At 36.8% G+C, this 19,472-nt stretch overlaps 1 protein-coding gene and 1 long non-coding RNA gene across 5 annotated transcripts in view; one reads left to right on the top strand and one right to left on the bottom strand.

Moving 5' to 3' along the window:
* The window catches only part of P3H2 (prolyl 3-hydroxylase 2), a 169,145-nt gene that overhangs the window by 69,902 nt on the left and 79,771 nt on the right, over window positions 1-19,472 (bottom strand). The gene's annotated exons all lie outside the window — the stretch shown is intronic.
* On the top strand, window positions 1,831-7,223 carry LOC144338980 (uncharacterized). Of its 2 annotated transcripts, none has more exons than XR_013413492.1 (2): window positions 1,831-5,210; window positions 6,640-7,223. It is a non-coding gene; the product is annotated as an uncharacterized LOC144338980 (long non-coding RNA). The 2 variants fall into 2 exon arrangements; XR_013413493.1 differs by having other exon boundaries at window positions 1,831-5,218.

Here is a 19,472-nt window from a genome sequence, read left to right as displayed (position 1 = left end):
AAATTTTACCATAGATTTACTTTTCTCATAATAAACATTAAATAGCATCTCACAAATAATATTCCATATAATAAACAGTAAATTCTTAAAATTTACATATATAACATTTGTGACTTTAGCTCTCTGGAAATCACCAAAGGCTTTTAAGAAGTAGTAGATTTGTAGTTTAAGTAAGGTACAAATGAGCCCCTCAGGGGTTGGGTGCACATTCGAGAAAATAGATCCAGCCAGGGGACCAAAATGTTCAGCTCAAAGTGGCTTTACTTTTCTAAACTCATGGTAACTAATGCAGTAACTCTCACAATTCCGTAAGACCATTGTTTCTTTATGAAATATAAATAATGAAGTGAAAGTCTCCTTCAGGTATTTTATACAGAATAAACTTGTATATACTCTTTTCTTTAACATATTATCTTCAAAGAAACATTATTTGTTAGTTAAATGCACATACACAAATTTCTCTGTTTGCAAAGTTGTCAATTTAGAGGGTTTCTAAATAGATCAAAACCCCAACTGCCTTTAGAGGCCAGGCAGATAATATCAATAACCAAGTGGGTACTTTATAAAACCATTAGGCAGTGGTTATCAAATTTGTTATGCCTCAGAATCACCTAAGGGTCATAATAAAACAGATTGCTGGTCCCCTCCTCCAAAGTTTCTGATTAAGTAAGTCCAATATGGAGCAAAAAAAAAAAAAAAATTATATATATATATAGTTCTAACAAGTTCCCAGGTGAAGCTGGTACTGCTGATCCAAGGACTACACTAGAAGTCTGCTATAAGAAATGGTGAAACTCATGACAAATTAAATAGCCTTACTCAATTGCCGTTTTGGGAATGGAGGTCAAGTACTGTCAGGTGATTCGATTGTTATAGAGATGATGAGTGTATGACTCTATTTTCATATTGCTCTAAAGAACTGCCCAAGACTGGGTAATTTAGAAAAGAAAGAGGTTGAATTGACTCAGAGTTTACATGGCTGCAGAAGCCTCAGGAAACTTACAGTCATGGAGGATGGCAAAGGAGAAGCAATGAACCTTCTTTACGAGGCGGCAGGAAGGAGAACTGCCGAGTGAAGGGGGAAGAGCCCCTTATAAAACCACGAGGTCTTGTGAGAACTCACTCACTATCAGGAGAACAGCATGGGGAAAACTATCCCCATGACTCAATTATCTCCACCTGGTCGCTCCCTTGACACGTGGGGATTATGGAGATTAGAATTCAAGAGGAGTTTTGGGTGGGGACACAAAGGCTAACCATGTCAATGAGAATCTATTTATCTATGTAAAATTTGTTGGCACTATTTAAAAGTATTGTGCAAGTCTACACTTGGAAGCCCAAAATATTAAGTCCATAGTTTGGATTTGCTATGAAGGCCAAATATTTGTATATTTTGTTCAACTGTATTTAATTATGTTAGGTTTAATGTACTAATGTTTTTATATAGTATTACAAAGGCAACATGATGTCCAGAAAGCTCTGTTATCAATATCACTTATTTTTATGCATCCACTACACATTGCTGGTGAGATATAAAGTGAATTACTTAACTGTTACGGTCCCATTTCATCATCTATAAAATATAAACATATGTGCTTTAGAGGATAGACTATAATATTAAATATAACAAGGAAATGGTGCATGGTACCCCTGCAGTTTTTTTAATGCAGGGGCCCTGCTTGGTATGAAATAAGTTAAGTGTATAAATAATTGTTCCTGAATTTTAAAATATCTATCATAGTACACATGGTGCACATAGTACACAGCCAATATATAAATGTTAGCAAATAGTGTAACACGTAAATCTTACTCTTTAAGACAGATGGATTGGCCAGGCACAGTGGCTCACACCTATAACCCCAGCACTTTGGGAGATCGAAGCAGGTGGTTCCCGAGGTCAGGAGTTCGAGACCAGTGTGTCCAACACGGTGAAACCCTGTCTTTACTATTAGTAAAAATACAAAAATTAGCCGGGGCGTGGGGGTGCATGCCTGTAATTCCAGCTACTCATGTGGTTGAGACTGGAGAATCACTTGAACTAGGGAGGCAAAGGTTGCAGTGAGCCAAGATATTGCTACTGGGCAACGGAGTGACTCTGTGTCTCAATAAAAAAAAAAAAAAGAAAAATGAAAGAAAAAAATTTTTAATAGATGGATTCCAACAGTCTGAATTTCCTTTCCTTTTTCATATGCATTGATGGAGCTCTTGGTAAATGTGTCTGATGCCTTCTTTCTGCATTGGGTATCTCTACAGGTTGTCATACCTGCCATGATGTGAACTTGTAATGCTAGCAGAAGAAAACTCTAGTGTCCCAAATATAAAAGAAAGACTGAGAAGATAAAAAGAGGATTTCAAGCAAATAATGTGAGAGAAAACACACTGAATTACATTTTTCTTAAAGACAACGTTAATATTGGAGTCATTTCAATTTACCTACACGTGGTCATAAGTGGAAAACTTTCTCCACCCTAACACTACCATAAATGTGGTAAGTACTTTTGTCCTTGATACCCAGAGGAAAATCCAGTCCAAAAACAGACTGACTTACCAAAAGACAAAAAAAAAAACCTTTTAAAAAGACTCTTAAAGGAACTATAAAGTTGGCACTCTGTCAAGTCCTTGATATATGCTGTCATATTTAGCTCTTAAAATAGATCTATAAATATGTAAAGCCTACAAAATGTAGGCTTCCTGCTTAATGATTCATTTCCTCATCTGAATTTTTTAACCGCAGTCACTAGTAGAACTTTTTTTTTTTTCTCTTTGCCTCTAACATAATGTTTCTCCAGGAATAATTTCCCTCAGAGACCATACCTTTTCATCCTTTGTAAGCCAAAAGTCCATAAAATTATTATCTTTTATTTTTCTCTTTTGCAGGCTAAAAAACCAAACTGCTTTATCCCTCAATTACTTTTGTAATTCTTAATATTTTAATCATTAATAAGTAGCATGGTGAGTTAGTCAAGACTGTATACTCGAAAACTAAACTGGCTGGATTTTAATTTTAACTTAGTAATTTACTAGCTTTGTTTTCTTGGATCACTAATTAACCTCTCTGTGCCTCATTTTCCCCAAGTCAAAAGACGACATAATAATAGTATTCACCTGTGAGAGTTATGATGAGGATGATGTAAATTGGTATTTGTTAAGAACTTAGAATTCTCCTTTGCATATAAGTGTTTGATAAAACAATTATCATTATGTCTCATTTATATCTTCTTCTCTTTATATTGCAGCCCCAAAATAGATAAAAGTCAAATAGAAGTATGAATGAAAGAAAATAAAATGAATTCAAGAGATATTTTTGGAAACTGATTCATTTACAAATGAACTAACACATAATAAACCTCAGTTGGGAATCTTAGCAGATTCAATGCTTCCAACAAGAATCAAAATTATCTGTAAATCAAGAGTGGAATCCTGACCATGTATTTAAAAAAATTTTTTTTGAAAAGCTAATTTTAGAAATGTACTACTGAATTTACAGTACACTTTTGAAGACCAAAATAATAGGTATTTGTCTTTAGTAAGGGAAAGTACCTTTTAGAGTTGCTAACTTTATTTTGATTTGATTTTTTGTTTTTATTAACCATTATTTCTCAGGCTCCTGAAAACATTTTTCTTTCATCTGGGGAGGCTCTGTTAGTCTGTTTATAAAACTTGCAGCATTTCATTTTTTTAAATGAAATTTAACAGAATTTTGTCTCAGTTTTTACATGATAGGTGTGAACTTGAATAAATTCATCCCTTTCTTTTAGCCTGTTTACTTAAAAGTCAAATTGTGGGGAATTCCTGTAATCTCTTTCTCATAGTATTGTTGTGTCAGAGACGTTTGAACCACAGCAACTCCATCTTGAGTAATGGCTAGGTAAAATGAGCCTGAGGCGTACTGGGCTGCATTCCCAGATGGTTAGGCATTCTAAGTCACAGGATGAGACAAAATCAGCACAAGATACAAGTCATAAAGACCTTGCTGATAAAACAGCTTGCAGTAAAAAAGTCAGCTAAAACCCACCAAAACCAAGATGGCACTGAGAGTGACCTCTGGTCGTCCTCACTGCTACACTCCCACCAGCGCCAGGACAGTTTACATATGCCGTGACAACGTCAGGAGGTTACCCTATATGGTCTAAAAAGGGGAGGCATGAATAATCCACCTCTCGTTTAGCACATCATCAAGAAATAACCATAAAATGGACAACCAGCAGCCCTTTGGCTACTCTGTCCATGGAGTAACCATTCTTTTATTTCTTTACTTTCCTAATAAACTTGCTTTCACTTTGCTCCATGCACTCACCCTGAATTCTTTCTTGCAGGAGATCCGAGAACCCTCTCTTGGGGTCTGGATTCAGACCCCTTTCTGGTAACATAAAGATTAAACTAAAATAAGAAGTGCTTCATACACTGAACATATCATACAGGTATTAGTTGTTCTAATATCCAGGTCTGGTTTCTTAATCCGTGAAATGTGTAGTATTTATCAAAACTCAATGAATATTTGCTGGGTGTATGAAGCTATAAAATGAAAAGGGATAAGCTAGGAGAAAATATTTACATTTTATTTAAAACAAAGCTGCCATCTATAATACAAGCCAAGCACCGTTTTAGGTGATTTCACTCATTTAATACACATAACAATTTAAAACATTCACTCATTTAATACACCTAACAATTTTATAAGGTAGGTACTACTATCATTCTCATTTACATATGACAAAACTGAGGCACTGAGAAGTACAACTAACGTCACCAAACAAATGCGTTGGAAATAACAGAAAATGTAATGCAAACACAGGCAGTTTGGCTCTGAGGCCTGTAATTTTAAACTATGATACCTAACTAAATCTCCGCCACTTAGCTCGTGAGAGAGAAAGCACCCAACAGATAATACTATACTATGAAGCAAAGACGATGTAAACACATCTTGTGGCATTTTACCTCTGTGTTCTATCCATAAGGGCAAGAAAAGGGTTTCACAGCCAGCTAATTCCACCACTGTGGAAAATACAGTAACCCATTCTTAACCCATGTGAGGGACAGTGGTTGGGTCCCTGAAAAGTACTGGAATAAAATAATTAACTCTGAGGAATTATGACCTTATAAAAGAAACATGAAGTTATAGAGAAAGAGGGATTCATTGAACTATAAAAGTGCTGGTACATATTTGTTGTATTTTCACTAAAATTAAGTACATATTTAGATACAGGTTGGTACAAAAGTAATTGTGGTTTTTACCATTTTTTTTTTTAAGCAATGGTAAAAAGCGCAATTACTTTTGCACCAACCTATAGCTACTGTTAACATTTAGTGTTTAGTGACTCTTAAGTGGGTAATGCATTCATAAAATATTATTTTCTATCATCATTCACTGCTCAGGATTTCCCTCTGCTGCTCTTCCCACCCAGTGCTGGTGCATGTATTTTGTGCACAGGAGGTCCTTTGTGCTGGGTCTGGGCATTTGCCTCCTCTCTGGCTTCACAGAATACATTGTAAGACCGGGCACTTGAACCCGGAAGATGGAGATTGCAGTGAGCGCGCCACTGCACTTCAGCCTGGGCGACAGAGCAAGACTCCACCTCAAAAAAAAAAAAAAAAATCAGGCTTCCACTGCCTCCTCTGCTCATATGGTGTCTTCAGCCCTCTGCTCTCTATTCCTCGGCCTTTTAAGGTGCTTTTCTATTCCTGTCAATAAGTTCCCTCTATTTCCACACATTTCCAGAAGAATGATTGATAACTCTCACAATTTCCATGATATGGAAGCAAAATTTCACAGTTCTATGCCCAATAAGAGACACATCATAATGTTACTCCCACTTTTAAAGGAAAAAATTACTGTGTTTAGCAAGAGAAATAGCAAAGCCGTTCTCAATGGGGGAATACTTTTTAGGCTGGCCTCTCATCCAGCATAGTGAAGAGAAAACACACATTATTGATATTCCCCTCAAGCCCTACTCTTGCACTCAGGTTTAGAGGCTTAGTGAATGTGGGGACCGGGAGAAACAGAGAAACGTGTTTCAAGAGGTATCCCAGCCAAACTCTGGAGACCTGACATCCTCTATCTTTTTTGTTGACACACAATCAGAGGGAAACTTGTCAAATAGTTCCATGCTTGAGAGGCTCTCTCAGTAGCCACAGATCAGAAGCCACAACTTAGACCAATGATCTTTTTGACCACAAGTGCCATGGTTTAATCTTCATAGTGCCTTGCATAGGATTTGTCATTCATTGAATGCTGTCAGAATTAATTAAAATTCTGTGCTTCTTAGAATGGAGACATTCTATGTTATACAATGATTTTATTATTTTAATAATTATTTGAATTTTCTCTGAGTCTCCTCAGAAAGTTCACTCCTTAAAAGCCCCAAACATACCTCTGCTGACTGATATGAGAGAAGAAAAGGATGGTATGTTTGTACTTGGGCTACACAGTCTAGGGAGAGGAGTGTGAGGGAAGCCAGGGAGAAATTTCCAGGAAACTGAGGTAGAGGTAGAAACCCTGAACTTACTACTAACTCAAAAAGTCATTTACATGACTTAAAGAAAATGTTTCTCTGGTTCTTGCCAAATCCTAGGGTTCCGGCCTGAGTTTCTTAAGACAATATTTGAATATCTCTTAAGAGTTCGAGTGGGGGTGGTTAGTATTTATTAAGTGTTCATTGTGAGTTTGGAGCTCTCAATATCTGAATAGAAGCTGATTATCCAAGCAGCTGAGAACCATTGATTCAATCCACCATGAAGTGTTTATACCAAAGGTGAGATTCTTATTTAATCTCAGTCTCATGCTGGTAATTACAAAGAAGATTTTAAGAAATCAGAGAAATCTGGGGAGTTTTAAAAGTCACCATACTGTTACCCATATCTATTCTTAAATATCATAAACTTGACAATTTCATTTGGTGAGAACTGTTCACATTCACATGCCAAGTTTCAGGCTGTCACAACTCATAATCCTCTAGAAATGTCAATAGGCAAAAGGAAATTGGTGACTTTCCTTTTTTTTTTTGCTTTTTTAGTTAAAGTATCTGACCAATGCATTTAATATAATTTCTGACTCAAAAAAAATCATGCTTAATAATTAAATATTAGAGGAATATTTATCCACATTGTTATTTAACCCTGTTCTAGAAATTCTGACCAATAAACAAGATGTCAAAAAATTATGGAAAAGTAGAAGACAAAATGTATCATTATTTGAAGAAACAAAGATAATTTGCTAGCCAGGCACGGCGGCTCACACCTGTAAGCCCAGCATTTTGGGAGACCAAGGTGGGTGGATCACTTGTGGTCAGGAGTTTGAGACCAGCCTGGCCAACATGATGAATCCCCATCTCTACTAAAAATACAAAAAATTAGAAGGGCCTGGTGGCGGGCGCCTGTAATCCGAGCTACTTGGGAGACTGAGGCAAGAGAATTACTTGAATCCGGGAGGCAGAGGTTGCAGTGAGCTGAGATCCTGCCACTGCACTCCAGCCTTGGCAACAAGCGTTAAACTCTGTCTCAAAAAAAAAAAAAAAAAAAAGATAATTTGCTGAACTATTAAACTTAGTAAGAGTTCAGTTAAATAGCTGTATAAAAATATATAATTACATAAAATGTTTAGCTTCTCTATATTCCTTTAAAACCAAATTTAAATATATGAGAAAATATAATATCTATATATTCCATATACAAAACCTGAACACATGATCTTTATAAGCAACGTGTGATAGCTACACGAAAAAATATAAAATTTCACTGAGATATGAAAAATTAAAATATTAGAAAAACAATGAGATTTTGGCTGGGATGCTGGCAAATGCCTATAATTCCAGCAGTCTGGGAGGCTGAGGCTGGCAGATGGCGTGAGCCGAGGAGTTCAAGATGAGTCTGGGAAACACGGTGAAACCTCTTGTCTACAAAAAATGCAAAAATTAGCTAGGCGTGGTGGCATGCACCTATAGCCCCAGCTAATCTGGAGGCTGAGGTGGGAGAATCACCTGAGTCCAGGGAGGTCAAGGCTACAGTGAGCTGTAATTGTGCCACTTCACTCCAGCCTGGGCAACAGAGTGAGACCCTGTCTCAAATAAATAAGCAATTAATTCAATAAATAATAAAAACAATGACATTGTATTGGAAGTTGGCAAAATGATTTATCATGTTTGAATGGAAAGATGAAAAGGCAAAACGGAAGAGGTAAAATTTTGAAAATTAAAAGTAATGAAAGTAAACATGCTATAAAAAAGTTACAATAACTAAAATAACCTGTTAGTGAAAGAAAATTGGAGAAAACAATCAGTGGAACAAATGAGCCCCCAAAGAGATCTTAGACTATAAAGGAACTTAATAAAGGAAAACTGAGATTATGTCAATTAATGAGAATATTACATAAAATCAATAAATGATGTTAGAAAAATTGGTTGATCATTTGGAAAACATCAGTTTGATCTTAGCCTCATATCCCGCTAAAAATAAACTACAGATGTGTTAAGAGTATGTACTATAATTCATAGTGAATGCTTTTTCAAGTTGTATATTTTTTTAAAAAGCTGGAATAAAATACATGTGAATATTTCTAACACTTAGGTAAGGATGTATTTCCTATGCTGAGAAGTGATGAAAGACAGCACAATAAAATAAACTACAAATGAATTAAAATACTAAATTCTCTAAAATAAACATAAAACAACAAGACTAAAAGATATGCAGATATTTCAAATTTATAGATGAAAGGATTTCTCATGTTTAAAAGTGATGGAAGAAACAACCAAAAAATGTCATTCAACATGCATATACATGAAATGAAGAAAAATAAAACCAAAATAAACCCTTGTGTACATAAAATTACATTATCATGTTAGAAAAAATATTTAAATTTAAAGAAGTGTAAGCCAGGAGCTGTGTCCCATGCCTGTAATCCCAGCACTTTTGGAGGTCAAGATAGGCTAATCACCTGAGGTCAGGAGTTTGAGACCATTCTGGCCAACATGGTGAAACCTTGTCTCTACTAAAAATACAAAAACCAGACAGGCATGGTGGCAGGCGCCTGTAATCCCAGCTACTTAGGAGGCTGAGGCAGGAGAATCACTGGAACCTGGGAGGCGAAGGCTATGGTGAGCCAAGATCACACCACTGCACTCCAGCCTCTGTGACAAAGTGAGACTCCATGTCAAAAAACAACAACAACAAAAATGTAATTTCTGTTAATATCTTAATACACAAAGATCTTTTCTAACCTTTTTTTTTTTTTTTTTTGAGATGGAGTTTCGCTCTTGTTGCCCAGGCTGGAGTGCAATGGCATGATCTCGGCTCACAGCAACCTCCGAATCCTGGGTTCAAGCTATTCTCCTGCCTCAGCCTCTGGAGTAGCTGGGATTACAGGCATGCGCCACCACGCCCGATAATTTTGTATTTTTTAGTAGAGATGGTGTTTCTCCATGTTGGTCAGGCTGGTCTCGAACTCTGGACCTCAGGTGATCTGCCCGCCTCAGCCTCCCAAAGTGCTGGGAGTACAGGTGTGAGCCACCATTCCCGGCCTGATCTTTTCTAACTTTTAAAGAAAATCACCAAAAGTCTAATAGATACAATCAGATAAATTTGCAAAGAAAAAAATGCAGAATGGTAACAAAAATTTAAAATTTAAGCTAAGATTTGGGACATACATATTTCAAATGACTCAGCTAGAAATAATTGATCAGAACTCAATGTACCAAAGTCATGTAAGACAAGTATAGAACAAGAAAGTGGCACAGAGTAGAGGAGACGAAAAAGACAACAATTAAGGGCAATGTGGGACCCAAGATGGGCTTTATCATTTTTTAGTTTATTCCAAAACATTCAACAAGTGCCTACTAAGTGCTAGACCTACTGCTCTACCTCATAATGCAAGAATGATTGAGACAAGATCCCTGTCTTAAGGGAATAACAAGGCATTTAGCTGGCATGAGCTGAAACTCCAGAAAAGCATGTTCAGTGTGATGAAAGGTGTGCTTCCTTCCACATCCTATTCTGAAGTGGATTTTTAAAAATTATTTGTTATCTCTACAATTCTAGAAATGTTTATGGTAGCAGTGCCTGGTCTACATTGTTTATTTTCAACAAAATTTTTTTTTTCAAAGCACTGTATTTCTATAGGTGTGTTGTCAAAATGCTGATTCATTCATTCACGTATAAAATTTACTATATGAATTGCCTTAGGAGCCTGAATATTTTCTAAATTCCATGTCCTAAATCAACATGTGAAGATTTCAGTTCCACAATTTCTGTGATTTAGTCTCAAGAAATTCAGAGTAAAAATTCAGCGTTAAAGTTTTGGTAACATCACAAAAAGGAGGAAGAGAAGGATGAGAAAGAGGAAAAGGATAGGAAGGAGAGGAGAAGAGGAAATGTAGGCAAGCAGGTTGGCTCACAACACATGAAGGTAAACTTTGGACACAGACTCAAAACACATGAGAACATTTATGGGTACATTTAGAGCTTTGGATTTGTAAGATTAGAATTTGAAGCTTTATTATTTTCTCTTAGAAACTTTGTCTACAATAAAATTAAATTATCACCCTACAACGGAGTCACCAAGATGGAGTGTTCAAGTTTTGGCTTTTTTTGTAGGTGTGATTTAACTCAGCGGTCTCCAACCTTTTTGGTGCCAGGGTTTCATGGAAGACAATTTTTCCACGCACTATGGTGGGGATTGTGAGGGGGTGGAGTAGGGGGATGGTTTGGGAATGATTCAAGTGGATTACAATTATTGTGCACTTTATTTCTATTATTATAAAATATAATAAAATAATTATACAACTCACCATAATGTAGAATCAGTGGGAGCCCTGAGCTTGTTTTCTGAAACTGGACGGTCCTATCTGGGGGTGATGGGAGACAGTGACAGATCCTCAGGCATTAGATCTCATAACGAGCGCGGAACCTAGATCCCCCGCATGCAAAGTTCTCAACAGGGCTTGTGCTCCTATAAGAATCTAATGCCACTGCTGATCTGACAGGAGGCGGAGCTCAGGCAGTAAGGCAGGCGATGGAGAGCAGCTGTAAACACAGTCGCTTGCTCACCTGCCGCTCACCTCCTGTTGTGTGGCCCAGTTCCTAATGGGCCACGGACTTGTACTGCTCCGTGGCCTGGAGGGTTTTGGACTCCTGATTTAACTGAATTAGTAATATTGTGGTGTTTTCTCTTTTCAAAATAACCAGAATATACACCTTTATTAGAATTAATTTTGGAAATTTAGAAAAATATAGAGAGAAATCTGTGAAAGAAAATAAAATATGTAGAACCAACTGGGTACTTTTCTCATACTCCTTGAGAGAAAATTATCTATCATTTTTAAATATTTTTGTCATTTATGACTGCAAAAAGAAAACTTATGATTTTTTTCTTTCACTAACCTCATGTTTAGTACATGTCTATTGCTTTATGGGCTCAGGATCCATTCTGTATTGTTTGGCCGTAGCATTTCAGTCTTCATTTGCAAACCATAGCACTTTCATTCCATTTGGATGTGGCTGGTTCTGTCAACTTGGCTGTAAAAGTCCCAAAAGTAGTAACTATTCTTATCAAGTGATCTGTACCTGGTTTTGCTGCCTTTTAATCCCCATGATTTAAGCTATTTTCAAGAGACTGCTGAAGACCTCCTATCCTAAAATCCCATGTTGTTGTTTATTTTTCCAACCAAAAGTGAATGATATTCACATCCTATTGCCCAGGGTGAAGACAATCTCCTCTTTTCAACAATTTTGTTATTTGGTCACCAAATATTTAATAAACATAAATTTGCATACAATGGTTTTTTTGGCAACTGGGGAAGCTTATCTTTTCTGCCTTTAGATATTTACGTTCCTAACATGGGTTTTGCTACAATTTCAAGCTCACATTACAGAATACTTTCGTAAACAATATTCAGACAGAACACAGTGTTATAAAAAAAGATTTAAAGTAGTTATTGGGGCAAGATAAGACTCAACATGATGTAAAGATACCTAAAAATTTGCATAGACCCCTTTTATAAATAATCCTGTCCAAAGGACTAGATAAAGGGATAGTTGAAATAATCACATATCAATAATTATTCCTCATAAACTCAGTCAAAAGTCAGATTTAGTAATGAGAGAGACACCTAAAAAACATGACAGCTAGACTTGCACTTTTGGTGGTAGTACTTTCTCTAGGCATATTAGGCATAATCTTTAAGCGGCAGAATTTGACAACAATTTGTCTCAGAATTTGGACACTGAGTTTCACAATAAACACAAGAATTCAGAAATTTCTGCAGTATTGCACAGTTTCAGATATGTAAAAACATAGGAAAATAATCACATACTTTCCATGTGATTTCGGTCACCCATATAAAATATTTGAAAACAGAAAGAAGCCAGAAATAAAATGTTTCATACTATTTGATCCCATTAATAGACTCTCGCAACAGGCAAAACTTGAGGAAGAAAGAAAACATGGTTGTCACAGATTGGGCAGGAGGGAGGGGTTGATTATAAAAGGACTGCATGAGGGAATTTTGGGTGGTGACGTAACTGCTCTGTATCTTAGTTTCTGTGTGGTGGTCAACATTACTCTGAATTTGTTGATAGGAATAGATCTATACATCAAAAATGGGAATTTTGCTGTATGTTTATTTAAATTACATTAAATAATTTCAAATATTTAAAGATATCTGATTTTTTTTTTTTTTTTTTTTTTTTGCGACAGCCTCTCACTCTTGCCCAGGCTGGAGTGCAGTGGTGCAATCTCGGCTCACTGCAACCTCTGCCTCCCGGGTTCAAGTGATTCTCCTGCCTCAGCCTCCTGAGTCGCTGAGATTACAGGCATGCGCCACTATGCCCAGCTAATTTTTGTATTATTATTAGAGACAGGGTTTCACCGTATTGGTCTGGCTGATCTCACACTCTTGACTTCAAGTGATCCGCTTGCCTTGGCATCCCAAAGTGCTGAGATTACTCGCGTGAGCCACCGCGCCTGCTCCCAAATGGCTTTTTTTTTTCTTTCTTTTTTTTTTTTTAATTGCTTCCTTGGCAACTAGGAATAGTTCATAAAACAGAAGCTTTTATATCAGAAGACCAGTGTTTAAATGTTGGCTCTCACATTATTTGCTGCATAACTTTACAAAAATATTTTAACTTCTCTGGTTCATTCTATTTAATATAAGTATTAGAGGATACCTGACACCCAACCTGCCTCAATATATTTGATGATTGAGTTATTCTATATAAAACCCTATTAAAATGTTATGTGAATGTAAAGCTTATTAAAGAGATATTTAAAATTTTTAAATTCTTAAATATTAAAGTCTTAAATTCCTAATTTTTTTTTTTCTTCTTGTAAACCCTTGAGTAAATTTCTCAGGGCATCTCTTTTAATCTACCGGCTATGATGTATATAGCAATTTTCTGTCACCCATTAATAATCTTATGCGTTTTATTTTTTACTTTTGCTCTTTTATTGATACTATTATGTCCTTTGCCTTAATTTACACTAAAGGACAGCAGGATGGGGGTATTGCACTACTGATAACTCAAAATAATCCCCATTTAAACAAAAGGCAAAAGGCTAAATATCTTCTGTTGGGCTTTAGGCTACTTGGGGGATTTAAAGCAAACCCAGATCTTATACTGGAATGTCTTATTAGAGTTTTTCCTTCAACATGTGCTTCTAATTAGCAGTAATATTTGGAGTGGGGGCACGGGACAAAGGGTAGATACAGGTTATGTTCTCAATTGTTAAGTTACTTAGTGTAAATTCTACACAGTAAGCTGCAGGGAAGAGTCCCTGGAAACTATCTGTTGGTTGGATGAATATTTCCTGCCGGTTACTGTGTTCAATTACAAGCACTGTCTCCACTTCTACACCATTTGGTTTCCCATTTTTCCATATTCAGAATGAATTTTGTTCTTCTGAAAGTCCCAGTTGCCACCAACATCTCCGTCCCACTTCTGTTGTTTTCTAAAATGCAGTCACAATTTGTGTTTCTCTTTTGTATAACCACGTGACCCTTCCTTTTCTCCCAAACTTTCTCATTTTTCTGTTAGTCTCTAATTTCCAATTTGAGCATTTTGCTGTTAACTAATGATGCATTCCACATTATTTCTTGTGTCTCCAAAGGAACAGTAAATCATGCATATGGACTACATACATGTTTGAATAAATACAACAGTATTGAAAACCCATCAAAAGGGAGACCAAGGGAGTGATCAAATTATTTTGCACCTTAGAATTTTGTGCAAATGACTATGCCTTAATAATTAATAACATCTAAACTGGTATATCACTTTATAGTCAACAAGTTTCATCCCACAGATATGATAATTTCATGCTTAACATAATCTTGTGAGATTATTCTTTAAACTCTTCATTTTAAAACAATTAACATTCAGTCTTAAAGGAATTATGACTTGCTTAAGATTGCATGATGGCAAGACAGAAATTAAAACTCATAATCTAATGTCAAATCACATTCATTTCCACTTTTCCATTTCTTCCTCAATCTCACTCACTGAGTCTACCTTTGACTTCAATTATAAGGAAACAGAATTAGTTCCCCAAAGTTCCCTCTGTAGAATCTGACAAAGACCAGGGACATCCTCTGCTCTGCCCTTGAGCGATGATCCCTCCTCCCTCCTCCACTGTGATGTAAACCAGGCAGCAGCCATGGTACATTAGATACTTACAATGATTTATTTAACAACAAAGGCCTCCAAAGGCATGGAAAAACTGAATCATCATTCTTTGAGAAACTATGTTGGCAACGTTGGAAAGATAAAATATATGTATATATATTTACTTGGTAATAGAATAAAATTTTCAACTAACAACAACAACAAAGTATCATGGATTGGCAGGTGCAGAAGCCCAAACAATAGTAATAATCTTTGTGTCTGCAAATATTTTGTAGTTTATTCTGGCCAATCATGTAGCTCATCTCATTTGACACTTAGGAGTGAAGGGATTATCTGCCCATTTCATACATAAAAACAACATTGTGGTTGGATAACTTGAGATCATACAGCTGGAAAGGAGAGCATTGAGGTGCATAATTTATGCCTTTTCAACTTAACTCTAGAATTCTGACACTGCCTTCCCTAAAAGAAGAAGCAAATTATAAGTAGAAATCTATATTAATGATTTTTTTTTTTTTTTTGAGATGGAGTCTTGCTCTGTCACCCAGGCTGGAGTGCAGTGGTGCATTCTCGGCTCACTGCAAGCTCCGCCTCCCAGGTTCACACCATTCTCCTGCCTCAGCCTCCCAAGTAGCTGGGGCTACAGGTGCCCACCACCATGCCCGGCTAATTTTTTTGTTTTTTTTTTTTTAGTAGAGACGGGGTTTCACCATGTTCACCAGGATGGTCTCGATCTCCTGACCTCATGATCCGCCTGCCTTGGCCTCTCAAAGTGCTGGGATTACAGGCGTGAGCCACAGCACCCAGCCAGTGATTCTTAACATTACTGGATCATTACTTTCAGAATCTAGTATAAGTTCTAGATTTTGCCCCAGAAAGATGCTTGATGTCAACACCTCAATCTGTCACATCTATTCACCTGATTAGCATGATTCTATTTTCTTTATACAATTACTGATCAGCATGACTTTAAAGATCATTTAAAATTACTGACACCTATTAGTAATTTGAGATATGAATGTTAATGCTTATATGGTAAGACATTTTAATAAAGTCAACTTATAAGCAATTTAACTATGGATATTGTGTCTAAAATATTTTTTACATCTCCTTTATGTCACATATTGCAGACACTCAATATTTGTTAAGTAAAATAATAGTTTCTTTAAAATGAGACAACAGAATATTTCTATAGCAATGGAAGCATCACACATGGGTTCAAATAATAATATCGATAAGCCATTACCAACATTTATTTTTGTAACAAAGCCACTCTCCTGCCTAAGTTGAAAATTCTCCACTGATCTCAAAGATCTCCAAGATCTAATGACAAGCTAATTCACACAGGCAATGAAAACTATCTTTTTAGAAAATCAGCAAAAATAAAACTGAATTAGAAGTTTGTATTGAGATAGAACTAAATCCAAAAGAAAATTAGATAAAATTACTTTTGATTTCCACTCATACTGTTTCACAAAATGCTCATCTACTTTGCCTAACACACTGCAAGTCAGATCTGTCGTGAGCCTAGCCGAGATTGAGCCACTGCACTCCAGCCTGGGGCACAGAGCAAGAATACCTTAAAAAAAAAAAAAAAAAAAATCTGTCACAAACAAGGAAACCTGATTGGCTGCAAGCTTCCTGGAGACTCTGAGTGAGTAACATGATGAGATAAACAGAACTTTTGGCACTAGAAGTGCTGTGGCCTCTCAGCCTCCCGAGTATATAGTCTTCCTCCAAACACCAGATACACCCCCGCATTATCTCAATCACCCCAGGTGTCCTCCTAGATTAAAAACCTAGATATCAACAAGAACTAACAGCAGGATGAAAAAGAGAAAAGTGAAACCCAACCAGGAGTAGAAAAAAGTCACATAAAATAAAAGCTGATGACTTTTCAGTTCCCTTTCTGCCTAACGCTCCAGGGATAAAATAAGGATAAAAACTGGCCTTATAGCTAAAAGCAAGTTGGTCCTCTAGGATGCATTAATCACTGAAGCCAGAGATGGAAATGACTGCAGAGGCCATTTATTTCATCCTCAAGACAAGCCAGAAATATACCTTATAGTTTCCTTCCTAAAGTACATACAATATTTATCATACACTGAATGAAACCATACGCCACAGTAATTCACATTTATGGACAAGGCAGAGGTTAAAAGTTTTAAAGAATAAACTGGAGTTAGTAAGCTTCATGAAATCCTACTCTTTAATTCTGTGTTTAAGAACTGAGGACTGTGGCCGGGTGCGGTGGTTCATGCCTGTAATCCCAGCACTTTGGGAGGCCAAGGTGGGTGAATCACCTGAGGTCGGGAGTTCAAGACCAGCCTGACCAACATGGAGAAACCCTTCTCTACTAAAAATACAAAATTAGCCAGGTGAGGTGGTGTATGCCTGTCATCCCAGCTACTTGGGAAGTTGAGGCAGGAGAATCGCTTGAACCCGGGAGGCAGAGGTTGCGGTGAGCCGAGATCACACCATTGCACTCCAGCCTGGACAACAAAAGCGAAACTCCATCTCAAAAAAAAAAAAAAAAAAAGAATAGAGCCCTATAAGGAAGAAAATTTTAGGAAGCATATGATTGCTGAGTTCTCCACTAATAGTAACATCCCACAGAATCCCCCAGACATAACTACCAGCCATAGTTAAATGGCAACTCAAGTTTAAATGAAAGCACATACTCAATTTTAATAAGAATAAGTCTGTACCTTGGTACAATGCTTTGCTTCTCAGTTTGCAAAATTTAATGCATCTAATTCTGATATAATAGCTTCATGAAATATAGCAGGTGTTATCTTCATAGATGAGGAAACAGGCCCCAAAGATACAAAATTACTGGCTAAGAGTCTTATATATTGTTAATGACAAAACCATTGAACCTTTTATTTAAAAACATGTGTTAAGCACATAGCATGGAGTACCCACTACACTGGGAACCAGGGATATAAAGGTAGGCAAAACAAAGTCTTTGCCTTCCAGGCATTCAATATCTACCAAGGAGCATAAAAGAAATGCCCATAAACTCTAAAGTAATATGGACTACGGTAAATCCCTCCAAAGGCTTCCAGAATGCATGAGGACTCACAGGAAGGAGGAATCAATATGAGATTATTTGGGCTGATGTTCTACTGATCATGAGGTCAGTAAGGGGAGAAAATTAGATTTATTGATTCTTGTTTCCCCAGTGAGCCTAGAACACTCTGTAGGTGTTCAGAGTATTGATGGAAAGGAATGAATAACGAATGCATTAAGCTCTCTGTTCCCTGTATTTACTTTCTACGATATTCATTCCTAAAATGATCACTTTATACTCTAAGAATAAAGAACGAACAAAAACTCACAGGACTATGGAGAAGTGAGAACAGCGACTATAGTTGCATTAGATATTTCTTAAATAGATATTTAGCCTTTTAATCCTTTTTATGTAATAATTCAAGATGTGTATGTCCTTAGTAATTGGTATCACGCACACACACAAAAACCAGTCTTACACTTTAATGATATCCAGGCGACCATCAGTTACAGAGCAACTGCACATTTGGCTGCATAGATTCCAGGGGAGATTCACAAAATCTGGGATGGAGATATTTGTAAAGCACTACCAGATATTTAAACAGTTTTTATTGGGTCTATAAACCATTGTGTTACTCATCTGGTCCATAAACCTGGTGTGTACACAGGATTACCTGAGGCTTGTAAGGGAGAATGCCAACTAATGGTTACTGAATCCACCACCTGCAGAATAACTTTGGAAAAGCAGCTTGTTCCATTAGAGGCAAGACACGAGAGCACCATCTTTTCATAAAAACATGGAATCTGATCTGACTGGTTATCTAAGGGCACCAGATAGATGACTAAAAATGTTCATATTCATCACCTAATGAAGACAATGCTTTTATGTTCACCATCACAAACACAGACAGTAGTGTTTTTCCAGGAATGGTGATAATATTTGTCTTAAGTCATTTACATCTTCTGATTTCTTGGTTTCACACAAAGTATCCCTGACTTAAGAGAAACTGCATTATTGCCTGTGGAAAGTTATTGGAATAGCAGATACACTGGATACATTTCCGTTATGAACTCTATGCAAAAAATGAGCTGATTAGCATGCCATCCATTCAACAAATATTTAATTTATGATTATGATATATCAGCTACTACAAAGCTAGTACACATAGTACCAGTTAATTTCCATATGATGATGTGTGTGTGACCTTCAAGAAGGCACTAAAGGTCTGGTATGGTGGTGCACACCTGTAAACACAGCACTTTGGGAAGCTGAGGCAGGCAGATCACTTGAATTCAGGAGTTAAAGATCAGCCTGGGCAACATGGCAAAACCACGGCCTTATTTTATATATATATATATATATATATATATATATATAAAATGTATTAGCTAGGCATGGTGGTGCACACCTGTAGTCCCAGCTACTTGGGAGACTGAGGTAGGAGGATCATTTGAGCCCAGGAGTTTGAGCCTGCAGTGAGCCAAGATCGTGCCATTGCACTGTAACCTGGGCAACAACAAAGCGATACCCTGTCTTAAAAAAAAAAAAAAGCACTAAAATTTGTGTTTACGTAAGTTCTTCATTTTTTATTTTCATAGGCTGTTTCTTTTTAGCATATTAAGAGTAAGTTTTTGAAAGGAGGGTGGCAGTGAAGAGAAGAAAACTTTACTGCCTACTCAGCAAAATGCTTAAATTCTTAGTCCAATAAGGGGAATCCTGAGAGATTCACAGCTGGCTCTGCTTACTGCAATTACAGAATGCAAACCAGTACTTCAGTCAGAGCCTGCTCAAAACTTTCCATGCCTGACCTGCAAATGCTTAAGGAGAATAATAGCTACTTTGCAACCTG

The sequence above is a fragment of the Macaca mulatta genome, chromosome 2, assembly GCF_049350105.2.
Source record: "Macaca mulatta isolate MMU2019108-1 chromosome 2, T2T-MMU8v2.0, whole genome shotgun sequence".
Lineage (NCBI taxonomy): Eukaryota > Metazoa > Chordata > Mammalia > Primates > Cercopithecidae > Macaca > Macaca mulatta.
This window is presented reverse-complemented; position numbering and strand designations above follow the sequence as displayed.